The following is a 19,129-nucleotide window of genomic DNA, read 5'->3' on the forward strand; positions in this document are numbered from 1 at the left end:
TCTCAGTGCAATAGTATTGATTTGAGCCAGTATATTCTAACACCTGCAGTATACCTGCATTTCACTGTTAGAGCTTACGTAAGGTCGAAAAGCCTATTTAGTTATATACTATATATATATATATATATATATATATATATATATATATATATATATATATATATATATATATATATATATATATATACATATATATATATATATATATATATATATATATATATATATATATATATATATATATATATATATATATATATATATATATATATATATAAAGAGATCAAGAAATAAACCTCCACACCACAAGTGTGGAATGTGTCCGAGCGAGAATAGTAATTTGTGTGTATGTTTGTGTGTGTGTGTGTGTGTGTGTGTGTGTGTGTAGGGTACACTTGGCTTCCTTCTTGTCTAAGAAAACCTACTAGTACCACAGGAAAGCAGTTTTCAGGGTAGTTTAAGAAAAAGGTACAACATGCCATGATTGGCCTTATACCTGACTGGAAAAATGATACTCTGTTCTTGGCTATGCGAAATTATTTTCGGCTGTTTTTTTTAACTATTTTTGGCATTTTTTGAAAAATATGTATAAACACTGGTACCACACGAAGGCAATATTCATGATAGTTTCAAAATATTATGACACGCCACGAATGGTAAAATTGCTGAGAAGAACACAAGCAGGTAAGTATTAGAAATCATTGGAGGCAAAAATTTTCCACACCAAATTTTGGCTGAAATACAGTGTTCTTGCTCGCTTCGCTCCTTTGAATAGTGAATATGGCTTGATGGTGTACCAAGTAGCAGTGTGAGGTATGGTGGTGTGAAGTGCGGCAGTGTGAGGCGTGGAAGTGTGAGGTGTGGCAGTGTAAGATATGGGAGTGTAAAATGTGGGAGCGTGAGATGTGGCAGTGTGTGGTGTGACAGCATTAGGTGTGGCAGTGTGATGTGCAACAGTGTTTGGAGTGGCAGTGTAAGATGTGGCATTGTGAGGTGTGGCAATGTGTGGTGTGGCAGTGTGAGATGTGGCAGTGTGAAGTGTGGCAATGTCAGATGTGACAATGTGTGATGTGATAGTGAGATGTGTGGTTATGTGTGGTGTGGCAGTGAGAGGTTTGCAAGTGTGTAGTGTGGCAGTGTATTTATAACAGAGAGAGGTGTAACAGAGTGTCGCGCAGCAGGTGTCAATGTCTCATAAGAAATACCAAAAGAACTAAGGTACAAAGGTGATGTGGCAGTAGGACGATGAGATGCAACAAATCGTTTACCAGGCAGATATTGCTTCACAGAGCACAGGTTTGGCAGTGGGAGGTGCGGAGTGTGGTGTGATGAGTAAGGTTTGAGGGTGGTGTGGTGTATTGTGGTGTGGCGTGGTGTGATAGTGAGAGGGATAGGAAGTGCAGGTGCGGTTGGCTGTTATTACGACCCTGTAAATAAACCCAACAGCTGTGCATTCACCGATTTGATGGTTACAAGAAAATCTGCATATTGTTTGCAAGGGCTGTCCTCTTAAAGCAAAATAATAAAGTTATTGGAAGGATTTTACTTGCCTAAATAAAGACAAAAGTAGCTTCAAAACTCTCGCATTCTCACAAGTAACACTTTACTTTATGTCAGTTCAATTCTTCCATTTCACCAGTCAACAGGATTGTATAACACTATATCTTAGTCACATAGGGGTTGGTTAAGCACAAATAGCTGCCCTGGTCCCCTGTCGCTTCCCCATCAGGCTGCCCTCTATCCGTTGCACACCACTTTAATCCACATGCCTCTCCACCTCACTGCACCTCATTTTCGGTCTTCTTCTATCTCCTTCCATCTCTATCACTCACAATCTCCTATTCTCGTTTTACTCTAACTTGGCTTAAAATATTCGTCTCTGTGTTTTAAATTCTGAGTAATAACAATAAATTAACGCTTGAATATGGTGCTAGTCAGGAAAAGAGCTATGGGAAGGATGTAGAGCCGCAGCAATGTCTATTTCCGCCAAGACTTATGTGGAATATGCTGCAAAAGGGCAAAAATCTAGGTAAGTTCAGATGACAAGAGTATAGTCAGTTTTTCACTCTCCATTTCCTCCATACCTACACCTTCAGTATTATCCACGTCAGTACCACAACGTTCCCGTGCACCCCTATTTGTTTGTCTGTCCCTTTGCGTAACTCTACATGCTCTTTTCGGATATATTTCTCTCGTTTCATTCATTATTTCCACTTTCCAGCCATTTTCCAAGCTTCACTGCCACACGTTAGATCGAGGACCCGAAAACTGTCAGGGACTGATATATTTCCTATACCCTTTTCACTCTCACTTAGCCCAAGTTTTCGTCCTTTCGCAGCCAGTTTCTCATAAGTCAGGAGCAGAAAAAGACAATACTACAGCCCTTCGTCCTTCCCATAGCACTGCTTCGTGACTAGCACTGCATTCTAGTGCTAACCCTTTATTACAACTGAGCATTCAAGATGGAGAGAGGTCAATTTTAGCCCACGATATAGTAAAAGGAATATACCATGGCCAACTTCCTTCTTCCTTGTCCTCACCCTCATTGTGCAACTCCCTGCAGATAAAACTGACACAGGCTCGTATTTGCATTGGGTAAGGAAGCTCTCTAACACCTCTTCCTTAGTGATTTATTTTTGTATTTGGCTCGTTAATATCCCTTTGCACGTGAATTATGCAGAGAATGGCAATGTTGAAAGGATTTATATAACGTACAAGAGTCCAGTAAGGTGTAATAAGCCAAATGAATTGCTTGATGAAAGGTGTTAGGGAGCTTCCTTAACCTGCGATAATACAGGCCCGTATCTTCATTATAGTTGTTGATGGAGGGATGGAGTGGAGAGGTATATGACTGAGGGTTGTGTGAGCTGGGAGCAGGGCAGTGAAACGGTTGGGGACAGGGTGACATGGAGGCGATTTGTTTGTGGCCACCCCTTATCGGATTAACGTGTCCGGCAATAGGTAGATAGATAGACATAGATATATAAATGATAAGAATATACTGAGTCACATTTACCTGTAAATACTGTTGTAATTTTTTATCTGCTTTTCGGAGCAATCACAGACAATTCAAGCATTAAGCTCTATCCCAACTTCTCCTTCCCTCCCATCGCTTCACCCCGACCTGTCACACCAACACGCCCTCCACTACCATTGCTTGTTTGCACTCCCGGCCTCCCTCGAAACCCGTTGGTCAGAAACGACTCTGCCCGCTCTTCTTAGGGCCAAGGCGGCGTTCACACCACATCTAATGCAAGAGTTTACCGATACTCCCAATCCTTCATGTATGCAACAGGTCAACTCTGGAACCTTCTGCCTTTGTCTGTATTTCCCCTTGTCTATGACCTCCAGGCTTTTAAACGCAGTGTGTCCAGTCATTTCAAAATGAACGGATCTTGATTTTTTTTTCTATGTGGGAACAACATTGCCGATTTTTAGCCTTTGCTCCCTCCTTTCTTGCATAAATTTTTTTCTGCATGCATGAGAGGTGAAAGTGGGAGTTTTGCTTCACTATAACCTACACAAGTGGCCTCACTGGACGTGGGCAGGTGTGGGTGGGAACTACAAGTTAAAATGATACTGAAATCCCGTCCACGTCAATAAGTAGTCGGCAGGCCAAGACCCTCAGAAAAACTTTTGATGGCATTTTTTGTTCAAAGCTGCCAACCATGCCAGAAAGTATCACTGTGGTATAAGGTTTTAGAAACACCCGATTGCCAAAATGGCATTTGACCATTAAGGTCAAAGTTGAAGGTCAAATGTCAAATAAAGTAAAATTTTGTGTTTTCCCTCTTTTGTCGTGTACTTCCAAATAATGTAAGGTTTGGCAAGAAACACTGAGGAATTAATGAGATACAAGGGTTTTAAGTTGTAGAATAATAGGTAATTGTAAAGGAAATTAGGATTTAAAATACTCGATACTCCATTATGGATTGGATTACACACAAAGTAAAGATCCGTTCCTTTAACGTCACTTCTTCCTGAAAATAAATCAGTTTCTTCATCAAGAAGGCACTACGATGGTTGAATATCATTTTCCTGTGTTCCATTACCTTTGGTAATTAATGTTGCTGCTGAAATCCTTAAGATTTATCCAGACCATGTCCACTGTCTGTGATGTTAAGGCATCCGTCTGCATCACAACCGCATGCAGGTATACATGGTTGACCCATCCGATGACAAACGCAAGCTTATGTGCTGTACTTGGTGTTGCATCCAAAAGTAACGAACTCCAAACAGCTGCGTGGAACAGATGGCTTCCATAACCACACCACTTCTAACCGTTTGTCCATTACTTGCCAACCTCCTGTCTCCTGAGGGCTTGGGATAATGACGTCAGGTTTGTTTACCTGCAGCCACACTTTGGCCTGGTGGTTGGCACGTGAAAGATGTAACTCTAGTGTGTCACTCGTTGGTGGCAACATTTCAATCACTTTTTTTCCTTTCTGGAATAAGTCATGTCTGGCCCTATCAACACCCGAAGTAGTGCACGGTGCCTTGTATAACATACATACGAACTCTTCAACTTTGGCTAACGGACCATATCTTCCAACACCTTGCAACAGCTCTGGATGTTGCAAATACACACTCTAACACAATTTCTTCCCATGTCCAGCAAAGGACGAGACAGTATCGCAGCCAGTTATGGCATGGAAGCCAAGCACATTGTCCACTACTACTCGAGAGAGATTCTTGTTGATGACGTGCACTGCAAAGCATTCCTGTTCCTTGGAAGTGCTGCTCATCATCCACATTTCGCACGGTTTGTCCCTGGTAAAGTGAATGAGAAGAGGAGGACGTCTGTGTCACGACACTTGACCCGCCTGGTGGTTGCTGTGCTGAGAGGGGTAGCGCTATCCTGTAACCCTAGCAGGGTTATATGATCTGATGAGGTCTAGCTAGGGGATTAATTCCTACTCCCTACGTGTCAACAAGTGGGTTGGTGGAGGGTTAGTGCCCCTCCCCGTAAAACAAATAACCCAAAGACAAATGGCCACCCCTTACGGGATTGTGGCGTCTGGCGGTGGTGGTGGATGGATATCCTGGGGTTGGCCTGCCGACTAAAGCATTTGGGACAGTACTCTGGTGCGGTTATGAAGGTTACTAACACCTCTTCCTTACCGGTTTATTTTTTATTCCGCTCCATTAATATATTTTTGTGTGTCAATAGGAAGCTTACTAACATCTCTTCTTTACCGGTTTATTTCGGATTCTGCTCCGTTACTATACTCCTGCTTGTCGCTGGGAAGGTACCTAGCACCTCTTCCTTACCTGTTTATTTCTAATTATGCTCCGTTACTATATTCCTGTGTGTTATTCATGCGATCTATGTGTAAATTGTGGTTAACACACATATCGTGATTAATTCGCCTCTGACAATGGTTAAGACGAAGGTGTGAATGATGTCTGACCTGCTGTGTTGCCTAGTTACAGCACACCTCTTCCTCAGCGATTTATTTTTATGATACGTCTGGTTTTTATCCATATGTACGTTATTTATGCACAGTATGGCAGTCTATGAAGGATTTGTGTAACAGAGCAGAACAGTAAGGTGTAATGAGCAAAATAAATCACTTAGGTAAAGGTGTTAGGGATCTACCTTAACCAATGAGAATACGGACCATGGACACCTCTATTTTGTCAGGACGAGAACGATGGTGTAGTTGATGATGATGATGATATTGTAGTTGATGATGATGATGATGATGATGATATTGTAGTTGATGATGATGATGATGATGATGATATTGTAGTTGATGATGATGATGATGACATTGTAGTTGATGATGATGATGATAATGATGATGATGATAATGATGATGATGATGATGATGATGATGATGATGATGACGATGATGTGATGATGATGATGTTGTAGTTGATGATGATGATGGTGATGATGTAGTTTTTGTTGCTGATGATGATAATGATTTTTTTTAAATAACAGAACACAGGAAGGAAAAACAAATGAATAAAAAAAATAATCCATACACCAGATTACTGGCGTCCCCCATTCATAAAACATCTGTAACAGTTGGACTTGAACAGCAGTAGGTTGAAGTTTGGAGGGAAACAACTCCGGGAAAGCGAGTTCCAGAGACATGCAGTTCGAGGAATAAAAAATTCTGATAGGCAGAAGTTCTGCAATATGGTTGAGTGACATTCCAGTCATGAGCGCTACCAGATGCCTGTGTAGCACGAGGGAAGGCGTGGAGAGGTAGCACCATGGACGCAACTTCGTCTGAGCATTTGCCATAAAAATATCTGTAAAATAATGCAAGGAAGCCAACATTCCTTCGTACTTGTAGGCGAGGGAGTTTATTTGTAATGGCAGGGTTGTTAATAATTCTAACAGCCTTGTTCTGAATGTTGTTTAGTTGTTTTAATGCAATATCTCCACATCCATTCCACAAGGGTGAGCAATATTCCAGCTGAGAGTGCACATGACTCTTATAAATTATAGCTACAGTAACTGCTCGTCAGTGAAGATAATGAAGGTGGTGATGATGATGGTGATGATGGTGATGATGATGATGATGAGGGTGATAATGATGACAATGATGATGATGGTGATGATCATGATGATGATGATGACGATGATCATGATGGTATTGATGATGATAATGATGATGGCGATGGTGATGATGATGATGATGATGATGACGAAAATGATGATGTTGATACGTTGATGGTGATGATGATGATGATGATAACGATGATGATGATAATGATGATGATGTTGTTGATGATGATGATGATGATGATAATGATGAAGAAGGTGAGGATGATATAGTTTATGATGGTGGTGATGATGATGATGATGGTGGTGATGATGATGATGGTGATGATGATGATGATGATGATGATGAAGGTGATGATGATATAGTTTATGATGGTGGTGATGATGATGATGATGGTGATGATGATGATGATGGTGATGATGATGATGGTGATGATGATGGTGATGATGATGATGTAGAAGAAGGTGATGATGATATAGTCTATGATGATGGTGATGATGATGATGATGATGATGATGACGGTGATGATGATGATGACGATGATGATGATGATGATGATGTTAATGGTCAGCTTCCTAGATTCTGGTAAATCAAACTCAGGCCTGTATTCTCATCTGGTAAGGAGGCTCCCTAACACCTCTTCCTTAGCGATTTATTGAGACGCCGGATTAATATACTTTTGTTAATTAATTATGAAGTGCATGGTGATAGAGTGATTTAAATATCACAGAAGAGCATGGCAAGGTATAATAAGCAAAATATATCGCTTAGGAAGAGATGCTAGGGAGATTCCTTAACAGACGTCATTGTTTGATTTGTTTTTAATTATTTATATTTATCGGCAGAGGAATGAATTGGCACATTTCCATCTTGATCTGTCTACCTGTCTATTTATCTGTCTGTTTGTCTGTTTATCTGTCTGTTTGTCTATCTATCAAGTCATCTATCCAGCTATCCATACATCCATCTATCTATCTATCTATCTATCTGTCTGTCAAATCATCCATCAGTCCATCTATCTGTCTGTCTATCAAATAATCCACCCACCCATCCACATCCATATATCTCTCTGTCTGTCTATCTATCTATCTTTCTATTAACCATTATCAAATTATCCATCTACACATCCGTCCATCCATCCACCCATCCATCTATTTTTCTGTCTATCTGCCTATCTGTCCGTCTATCCATCTTAACATCCATCTGTCTATCTATCTGTCTATCTATCTATTTATCTATCTATCTACCTGCCTATCATATCATCTATACATCTATCCATCCACCCAACTATCTATCTGTCTGTCTATCTATCTATCTGTCTATCATATTATCTATCCACATGTCCATCCACCCATCTGTCTGTCTATCTATTTGTCTATCAAATAACCTATCCATCTATCCATCTATCTATCTGTCTGTCTATCTATCTATCTGTCTGTCTATCAAATCGTCTATCCATCTATCCATCCACCCATCTATTCATCTGTCTGTCTATCTGTCTGTCTATCTGTCTATCATATTATCTATACATCTATCCATCCACCCATCTATCTATCTGTCTGTCTATCTATCTATCTATCTGCCTATCATATTATCTATCCATCTGTCCATCCACCCATCTGTCTGTCTATCTATTTGTCTATCAAATAACCTATCCATCTATCCATCTATCTATCTGTCTATCTATCTGTCTGTTTATCAATCATTCATCCACCTATCCATCCATCCATCCATTTATCTATCTGTCTTTCACTATATCTATCTGTCTATCAAATCGTCCATCCACCTATCCATCCATCTATTATCTATCTGTCTGTCTATCTGCCTATCTATCTATTTGTATGTTTATCTATCTGTCTATCTATCTATCTGTCTATCTCTGTCTATCTCTATCTATCGGTATGTCTGTTTATCTGTGCATCTATCTGTCTGTTTATCTGCCCAGCTGTCTAACTCTGTCTAATTATCCATCTATTCATAGTTTACTGTGTGTGTGTGTGTGTGTGTGTGTGTGTGTGTGTTTTAAGAAAATTATCTAATATACTATAGCAGTAGCCGTGTGTGTGTGTGTGTGTGTGTGTGTGTGTGTGTGTGTGTGTGTGTGTTAAGAAAATTATCTAATATACTATAGCAGTAGCCGTGTGTGTGTGTGTGTGTGTGTGTGTGTGTGTGTGTGTGTTAAGAAAATTATCTAAAATACTATAGCAGTAGCCGTGTGTGTGTGTGTGTGTGTGTGTGTGTGTGTGTGTGTGTGTGTGTGTGAAGAAAATTATCTAATATACTATAGCAGTAGCTGTGTGTGTGTGTGTGTGTGTGTGTGTGTGTGTGTGTGTTTGTGTCTGTGTGTGTTAAGAAAATTATCTAAAATACTATAGCAGTAGCCGTGTGTGTGTGTGTGTGTGTGTGTGTGTGTGTGTGTGTGTGTTTGTGTCTGTGTGTGTTAAGAAAATTATCTAAAATACTATAGCAGTAGCTGTGTGTGTGTGTGTGTGTGTGTGTGTGTGTGTGTGTGTGTGAAGAAAATTATCTAATATACTATAGCAGTAGCCGTGTGTGTGTGTGTGTGTGTGTGTGTGTGTGTGTGTGTGTGTGTTTGTGTCTGTGTGTGTGAAGAAAATTATCTAATATACTATAGGAGTAGCCGTATGTGTGTGTGTGTGTGTGTGAAGAAAATTATCTAATATACTATAGCAGTAGCCGTGTGTGTGTGTGTGTGTGTGTGTGTGTGTGAAGAAAATTATCTAATATACTATAGGAGTAGCCGTGTGTGTGTGTGTGTGTGTGTGTGTGTGTGTGTGTGTGTGTGTGTGTATTTTGGGCAGCCGAAACTACACATTCAAATCGCACCAAAATGGCACAAAAATCGCTAAAAATTCGCTGATGTGATAAAACTTCGTCCCATCACGATTGACAAACTTTAACCATATTTAATGAGCGATCACATTTTGACCCAAAAACGCTGCTCCCGGAGCCCGGCATAGGATCTCCGTAGAATTTTTTGCCCAGAGGTAGAACTAAAATAAACTGTAGCAGTAGCCGTGTGTCTGTGTGTGTACTTCGGACTTGCGTTTGGACAACTTGGGTTCCATTCCCGAAGCTGCAAATAACACGATCAATTGGTTACCTACAAAAAATCCAAGTGACAACGTTACACTAGAACAGCACATAAACGCGAGAGCCCTCCGCAGGAGCAAGTGCGAGGGGCCCGAAGGACCCACGAGCACTTGTTGCCACTATAGATAAAGGTGTGGCCTTTCTCATATTATTATCATTTACCACAAGAAGGAATATGATGATGTCTGAGAACTATATACGCTTTTTTGTAAGTAAGGGTATATATAGATAGATAGATGAATAGATAGATAGATGCATACATAAATAGATAGATAGATGAATAGATGGATAGATGCATACATAAATAGATAGATAGATGAATAGGGGGATAGAAAGATTAATAGATAGATGAATAGATAGATAGATACATACATAAATAGATAGATAGATGAATAGGGGGATAGAAAGATTGATAGATACATGCATAGATACATACATATATAGATAGCTAGATCAAAAGGTGGATAGATAGGTAGATAGATAGATAAATAGATGGTTAGATAGATGGATAGATAGGCGGATAGATAGGTGGACAGATATATAGATAGATGAATAGGGGCATAGATAAATGGATAGATAGATAGATTGTGGATAGATGGGTAGATAGATAGATAGATAGATGAATAACTAGACAGAGAAAGATTGTCATGAAAGACTTTGTAGTTACTTGTAGTGGAGTTATATATATATTTGACTTGTGGACGAGCGGTTATTATACTGGAGTAGCTTCGTGAGTAGCTAATCTTCTTTCCCATTTGTCATGTAGTGACAGGAGAGGTAAAGAATAGTGTGGGACTGTTTTTATTTGTCTCGGAAAAATTAACAAGTCTCTCACTCACGAGTGAGTTGAGCATAGTCCCTGTCTCCCTGTCTCGCTCTCTCTCTCTCTCTCTCTCTCTCTCTCTCTCTCTCAAGTTGCTAAGCCCTTCTCCCTGCGACTGTCTCTTCTATCGCCTGTCTCCTTCTGAGCTCTCTTTCCTAAATTCTGGTGAAACAGGAGACGTATCACATGTGTTCCTTGTGAGTGGAAAGTTCTAGAAGCCTGTGTGTGAGTATGTGTGTATGTGTGTGTATGGTCACTAAGGCTTTGTTCACCGGTGGATTGCTGACAACTAACTGCATCATCTCCTTACTGACCACTGTCGTCAGCTTTCCTCAGTGTAATTTGCAAGCTCATTTCCCATTCCCAGGCTCGCATAGAGCTCTCTATCTATCTATTTATCTATCTATCTATTATGTTTTGTAACTACAATATGGAGTCCCAATACATTGCTCGGTCACGCGAAAATGGCGTACCATCGACAGTTAATAGTCCTAACATATTAATACATATTATATACACATTATAATGAACTTATAAGCTAATTAAGTGAAATACATAATATTGTAAAAGTAACATAATTGTATGAATATTGTATACATATAATATTTATAGTAAATAGTGATTATTTAGTAATATTACATTTTAAACAAGTTGTATACATATTTGAATAAATGCATTAAAGTAAATTATTTAACTGTAATACAGTATGTACTTGGGTTATTGTAGTGAAATGCATAATTGTGTTGGCCTTATAACTGTAGTTACATTTTGTTAATGCAACTGTTACATAAGTGTCTTGGCCTTATAATTGTAGTTAAAGATACATAAAAGTTACATCTTGTTAATGCAACTGTTAATTGGCAAAGTGTAACATAATGCAATCGTTTGTCGTTACATAATTGTTACATATCGTTTGTAGTTACATAATTGTAGTTAAAGTTACATAAAAGTTACATCTTGTTAATGCAACTGTTACAAGATAAAGAGATAGATAGAGTTAAAGGAATAGGCGGATCGGTAGATAGATAGATAGATAGACAGATTGATAAAGGCAGATATATCGGTAGATAGACAGATAGATAGATAGATGAATAGGTGGAGAGATAGATAGAGAGATAGAAGGATAGATGAATACGTTGATAGATAGATAGATAGATAGATAGGGGGATGGGCAGAGATAGAGATAGACAGATAGATAGCTAGATATATAGATAGATCGACATTTACTGATTCGTAAATAAAGACACAGTATAGATATATAGAGACGCAGGCAGACAGACAGATAGATAGATAAATGGATAGATAGGTAGACAGAAAGATTAACAGATAGAGAAAGAGAGAGAGAGAGAGAGAGAGACAGACAGACAGAGAGACTGAGAGAGAGAGAGACAGACAGACAGACAAACAGACAGACAGAGACTGAGAGAGACAGACAGACAGACAGACAGACAAACAGACAGACAGACAAACAGACAGACAAACAGACAGACAGACAGACAGAGACTGAGAGAGAGAGAGAGAGAGAGAGAGAGAGAGAGAGAGAGAGACAGACAGACAGACAGACAGACAGAGACTGAGAGAGAGAGAGAGAGAGAGAGAGACAGACAGACAGACAGACAGACAGACAGAGACTGAGAGACAGACAGACAGACAGACAGACAGACAGAGACTGAGAGACAGACAGACAGACAGACATGACTGAGAGACAGACAGAGAGACAGACAGACAGAGACTGAGAGGGAGAGAAATAGAGTTGGATAGAGATACAGAGACTGATACTCACATAAAGACAGATAGATAAATAGATAGATAGAAAGAGACAGAGACAGACAAACAGAAAGACAGATAGAGAGAGATATATAGAGACAGATAGATAGATAGATAGATTGATACGTCCATAAAGACAGACATACCGATAGTATATAGAGAGAGACAGAGAGAGAAAGAACGACAGATAGATAGCTAGAGAGGTAGAGATAGATATATAGAAAGATAGATTGATACGTACATAAAGTCAGACATATTAGATATGTACAGAGACAGACAAACAGATAGACAGAGAAAGAGAGATAGATATAGATTGATCTATGGATAGACAGATAAATAGGTAGATTAGACTGCAGACTGTAGCGCCAGTCGAGCAGGGCAGTACTCCAAAGGTGGATGGAAAACTGATGACAGGGAGAGCTGGAGCTCCCGTTTCATCAGCCCTCGGGACTAGTTCCTGACCATCCCCCCTTGCTGAACTTTTTCAGTGTCTCAGTAACACAGAGTAGGCTAGCATGCTCTCCAGTACAAGTTTCTCTAACTGTCAGTATCGAACTACAAGCACGGTACACACTACACTTCCATTTTAAAATAAAAAAAGGAAAATGATGGCAAGTAACCATGCCTCGGAGTCCCCAGTGGGGGTGGGGGGACCATAAATGCCCCCACCCGCCCCTCTCCCGGTGACGACTAAACCAGATCCCTGGAACCACTGTCTGACTCATTTCTTCATTTCTGGAACATTCACGGCCTTCCCTCTAACTTTCTCTCTGTTGAACACCACCTTTCCTCCTCGAAACCTCACCTTCACTTCTTAGCCGAGACTCAGCTGTCTGAGGCAACTGACAGAAAACCCTTTTCTGTATCCTCCTACTTTCTCTATATTCATTTAAAAGCCAAAGGTGGCTGTTGTGTATACGTACACAACGACTTATCTTGCTCTTGTGTTCCTGAATTTGATTCTTCTGAATTCTCTACTCTCTAGCTTTGGCTCTCCTGTCATTTTCTGACTAAATATATCTGCACTGTTTACTTATCCCCTAATTCTACTGACTATGAAAACTTCTTCGACTATCTTATTTCTACGATGGAACACATCCTATCCATTTCTCCTTTCCCTGAAATCTTCATTCTTGGAGATTTCATTGTTCATCACCACCTCTGGCTCTCCTCTTCTTTCACTGATCCACCTGGTGAACAAGCCTATATTTTCTATCCTAATGACCTAGAGCAGCTTGTACAGCACCCTACCCGTATCCCCGACCGCCTTGGGGAAAGCTCCAACATACTTGACCTCTTCCTTACAACTAATCCTTCTCCTTACACTGTTAATGTTTCCTCTCCATTGGGTTCCTCCAACTACTACTTTATTACCTTAACCTGTCCTATCGCTCCAATATGGCCTGTGGACCCTCCAAAGAAACTTCAACCATGGCACTTTGGAGCTGCGGATTGGGAGGCCCTCATGCAGTACTTCTTCTATTTTCCCTGGAATGATTATTGCTTCCATGGTCGGGAGCCATCTGAGTGAGTCTTGCTCATTACAGAGGTTACTCTCTCGGGCATGGAAGCATAAATTCCTTTCCCATATCTTTTGACTAATGCAATAAAGCCTTGATTTAATCACACTTGTTCTAATGCTGTCCGCAACAAGGAGAGGGCCTATAAAAGGTACCGGAGCAATCCCACCCCTGAATCATATCTTTTTTATGTTTCTGCCCAGAATTGTGCTAAGTCTGTTCTTCGCTCCACTAAAAATAATTTCATCCGTACTTAATGCTCTCAACTTTCAAACTCGAATTCTTTCCGCTCCTTCTGGCACCTTGCCAAAAATCTCTCTAACAACTTTACCATCATCCTTCCCACCTCTTTTCGACTCTGATGGCTCTGTAGCTATTTATTCTACTGATAAAGCAGATCTCCTTGATCAGACTTTCTCCTCCAATTCCATCTTAGATGATTCCGGTGCTGTTCCTCCATCACTTCCCCCTTCTGACTTCCTCATGGCTGACATTAAAACTTCTTCAGCTGATGTATTTTCAGCCATCACTGGCCTCAATAATAACAAGGCATATGGGCCTGATGGAGTCCCTCCTGTTGTCCTCAAGAACTGTGCTTCTGTGCTTCCATCCTACTAGGTAAACTCTTTCACCATTGTGTTTCAACTATGGTCCTTTCACCGCAAGAAGTCCGTTCAGGGTGGGGCCCACCTGGTGAATCACCTCTAGCGATTCTGCCAAATCAACCTTAGTACATGCCTCTCTCTCTCTTATTTCCCATCTATGTGCTATTTGAAATTGTATTTTATATTTTGTATATAATAAAGGAAGCTATATAGTACATTGAGTATCACTTTTTAGAATTATAACAACGATTTGAATGAATTCTATGACACGTGGCAGGGCTTTTTTCCCATGTTGCCACGCCGAGGTCGGCGAGGGACCCAGGGTCAGAGAGAGGATTAGGCCTACAGGGGAAACCTCTTAAAAATAAAACGTGCCTAGACTTTTACCTCATAGGTGGTGTGGAAAAAAGTTGAAAATAAATGATAAATATATACAATATACATCTATATATATATATATATATATATATATATATATATATATATATATATATATAGAGAGAGAGAGAGAGAGAGAGAGAGAGAGAGAGAGAGAAACAGGTGGGATGGGGGTAGGTAGGGAGTGATAATCCGATAATTGGTGGTCAAATTGGCAACGTCGCACTCGGGGAAATCCCAACTTCTGCCACACCCTGAACGGACTTCTTGCTGCGAAAGGACCATAGTAACTATCCTTCCTGCTGGACGTTTGCTCTCATTCAGCCAGTCCCAAAGAAGGGTGACCATTCCCAACCCTCTAACTATCGTCCAATTGCTTTAACATCCTGTATCTCAAAAGATTTTGAGTTAATTCTTAACAGAAAAATTTTAAAGCATCTTTCCTATCACAACCTTCTTTCTGATCGTCAGTATGGGTTCCGTCAGGGACGCTACACTGGCTATCTTCTCACCTACCTTTCAGAGTCCCGGTCATCCTCCTTTCGGGACTTTGACGAAAGCTTTGCCATTGCACTTGGCATCTCAGAGGCTTTCGATCGAGTCTGGCATAAGTCTTTTATTTCCAAACTGCCCTCTTAACCCGTACACCGCGGGCATGTTTACCGATGTTTTGCGTGTGCCACAGGGTTATTCGGGCTCCGACAGACTCTCAAAAAATATTTGCCAAAAATCAGTTATTTGTTCTAGAATATTAAAATTATATATGCTTATGGCACATACCTTCAGATTTCTCCTGGAATGTTTGTTGAGCCTTCGTCAGTTACCGTATAACTTGTGGAGACCTCTGAAGTTGGGTAACGAAGTCTCCACTTTACACTTCCCGACAACCCGTAATATGATTACCACAGCCAGATATTAACACTATAAACACTACTCTATGATTTTCAAGTAGTTTGGGATCCATACTCCAAAAAAAAAACACTGTGAAAGCAATGAAAATTATGAGCCCGTCTGACCGTCGCACTTGCGCTAGTTCGCTCTTGGTACTCTGTCATTTATTATTCATAAAACCCCTCACCCTTTATATTTCTATTACTGTATAACACTTATATATATTTACAGTCTTTATTCATAAGTTTCCTTCAGTAATATTAGTTTATTGTCACTGTAGGGATTCAAGTTCTTTCAGTAAAATACGTAGCATTCACTTTCTCGTCCTGTATATTAGCATTGAGAGTGAATGTCACTTTCATCTTCACTCTCATAACTCATAGCATTCAGACATGCTAGAGTGAAACTTTCACTTTCATTACTCCTAGGGTATATACTCGTATTCTTATAATACTACTCATTTACATTTCTATTTACGTTCTCTATTTTATTTACGTTATTTACATTTCAATTTTATTTACACTGTGTTATGCACTGTCACTTGAAGTAACTTATAAAACTATTTTCCATTGTTCACGTATATTTACATTCATTACTTTCACTTGCTGTTTACACATTATTTACACATTATTTACAATTCCACTTGCTTGTTTTACTCAATAGAAAGATCGTAGTCACTCTTTTATCAATTGTCAGCCCTTTACCTCTTTCCACACGAGGTTTAGTAGGGGGTTAAGGTCACAGGGCCCTTTGCATGGGGGTGAAAAAGGTCCCTGAAGTCAGCAAGAGGGAACAGACGTACCTTCACTTCGGAAGATGAGAGTAAACTGATAAGGAGGGCCGGGTGGAGGCCTACTTAGGGGATATTCAGTACTACCAATGTTAGCTCTTGAAACAGCTATGTATAGCACTGAAATGATTGGCAGGAAATCTAGACAATACATTATAAATTAGGTAGTTCCAGGTGAATGTAAATATCACTTAGGCTTCTCCCTTCCCTCCTTATATGTATATTTATTACGAAAATAGATTATACAGCATATTTCAAGGGGAAAAAAACAGCGAAAATTAGCGAACGAGTGCACGTGAGGTGTTGTCAGGTGATAATTAGCCAATTCCAGGTGTATGGCACTCTCACTTACCTTATTTCTTTCTTGTATATATTATTTGGTATAAGAATAGGGCATAGGGCTTATTTCAATGGATGAAATCAATGAAAAATTCCAGGGAAGATTTACGTAGCGTAGCACGGCCGGGCAGGGGAGAGGATAGGATAATGGAAGGGGGGTAGGGAGGGGAGTCAAGAACGGGGAGAAATGGCTAAATTGTCAACAATGGATGGGAGTACAGATGAGATTAGGAGTGCTGACTAGTGTTGGACATTGGCAGTACTGATAGATGATACCAGCCCCCACTTGGAAGCCTGGGTGAATTCAAAATAACACAGAATCACAAAAGCGATGCCTCACGGTATGATCCCTTGCTCCCAAGCGTCACGAAAGTGACGTCCCACGGTTAAGGGGTTAAGGTTTCTATCCTTCTATCTGTGCTTGCATCTATACCTTCCTTTCTGGTCGTTCTATAGCCGCTTTTGTAGACGGCCATCTTTCTTCTCCTAGATCTGTTAACAGTGGTGTTCCTCAGGGCTCTGTCCTATCACCAACTCTCTTCCATTTATTCATTAATGATCTTCTAAGCTGTACATTTAATCCTATCTACTCGTATGCTGATGATTCCACCCTTCACCTTTCCATTCGGTTCTCTCAACGTCCATCTGAGCAGTTACTTCAACAAAGGATGAGGCTATGGCACGCCTACTGTCTGACTTGTCTCGGATCTCTGACTGGGGTAAAAATACTTTGGTTTTGTTTAATGCATCAAAGACTCTGTTTTTACACCTATCAACCCGACAAAATCTTCCACAGGTGTACCCACTAATGATTAATAATACCCAACTCAATCCTGCATCATCCTTGAACATGCTTGGGCTTTCATTTGCTCGGGATTTATCTTGGAAAGATCATATTGCATCTCTTGTAAAATGTGCTTCCAAGAGATTAGGTGTGCTAAGCCAACTCCGTACCTTTTTTTACCCCTACACAGTTGTTGACTTTATACACGGGTTTTATTCGCTCCTGTATAGAGTACAACTCTCATGTGTGGGGAGGTTCTCCACATACAGCTCTTCTCAATAGGGTGAAGTCAAAGGCTTTTCATCTCGTTAACTCTCCTCTTATTGGCTCCGTTGAAACTCAGTCTCTTCGCCTCACTATTGTCTCCTTATCTCTCTTCTGTCACTACTTCAATGGTCACTGCTCCCCCGAACTGTCAGCTTGCATCTCTCCACCTCTACGACGGGCGCGTAGCTCCCATCTAGCAACAAACTCTCATCCCTTTTTCTGTCCAACTTTCTAATGCAAAAGTTAACTGTTACTCCCAGTCCTTCATTTATGGAACAGGTCAACTCTGGAACTGTCTCCCTGTGTCTGTATTTCCTACTTCCTATGATCTCCAGTCTTTCAAACGCAGTGTGTCCAGGCATCTCGAAATGAACGGATCTTGATTTTGGCTCTCTTTTGTATTGTTTTTGTTTTTTCCTTTAAAGGAAGTATTTTGTTGGCTCCTAGCCTTAGGCTCCTTCCTCGCATTAAAAAAAAAAAAAACATAAAGACAGACATGGAGAGAGAGAGAGAGAGAGAGAGAGAGAGAGAGAGGGGCACACTGGACGGCTTGCGGGCATAGGGGTATGCGCCCTCCTCTCAACATCCCCAAGCTCATTAGGGGTACTGTTTATAGGCCTTAGACATGCTCTCTCTCTCTCTCTCTCTCTCTCTCTCTCTCTCTCTCTCTCTCTCTCTCTCTCTCTCTCTCTCTCTCTCTCTCTCTGGCACAAGGTTGATTAAAGTGTCAGGCACATATTAGATAAGTCTGTCTGTCTGTCTGTCTGTCTACTCATGTCTGTGTAATTATATCTATATGTCTGTCTATCAGTTTCCCTGCTTTTATCTATCGCAGTATCTATCTAGCTATCTATCTACCGACCCACTTAGTAATCCATTTTTTATTTGTTTGTCTTTCCACCAATCTATCAGTCTATCTACCTATCTGTCTATATCTCTATCACATTATCGACCTGTTATAAATGTATCGTTTCTATCTATCTGCCTATAAGTATATGTAGAAATCTATCCTTCTATCTCTGTCTATTTATCTATCTGTATCTATTTTTTGTCAATGCCTTATCACTAAAGCGTCCCCTACACGATCAATATTATCGACACAATATATTGACTCAGTATTATCGTGCAATATGCGTCCCCCCTACATGGCTCCATATTATTGCTCAGTATCGTCAGTCTAGCGAGCGATCTCAGGGTGACATGACTGACACTGACATTGCTTTAATCGGAATTGCAATAGCCAGCTATGAAAGAGTGGTACAAGAAAAGACATGAGTACAGCAATGAGAATTTGTTGAAGGATATAAGGATCAGTGAACCAGAGGATTAC

The sequence above is a fragment of the Coenobita brevimanus genome, chromosome 48 (assembly GCF_032717465.1).
Source record: "Coenobita brevimanus isolate Jiangsu-jjx chromosome 48, ASM3271746v2, whole genome shotgun sequence".
Taxonomy (NCBI): domain Eukaryota; kingdom Metazoa; phylum Arthropoda; class Malacostraca; order Decapoda; family Coenobitidae; genus Coenobita; species Coenobita brevimanus.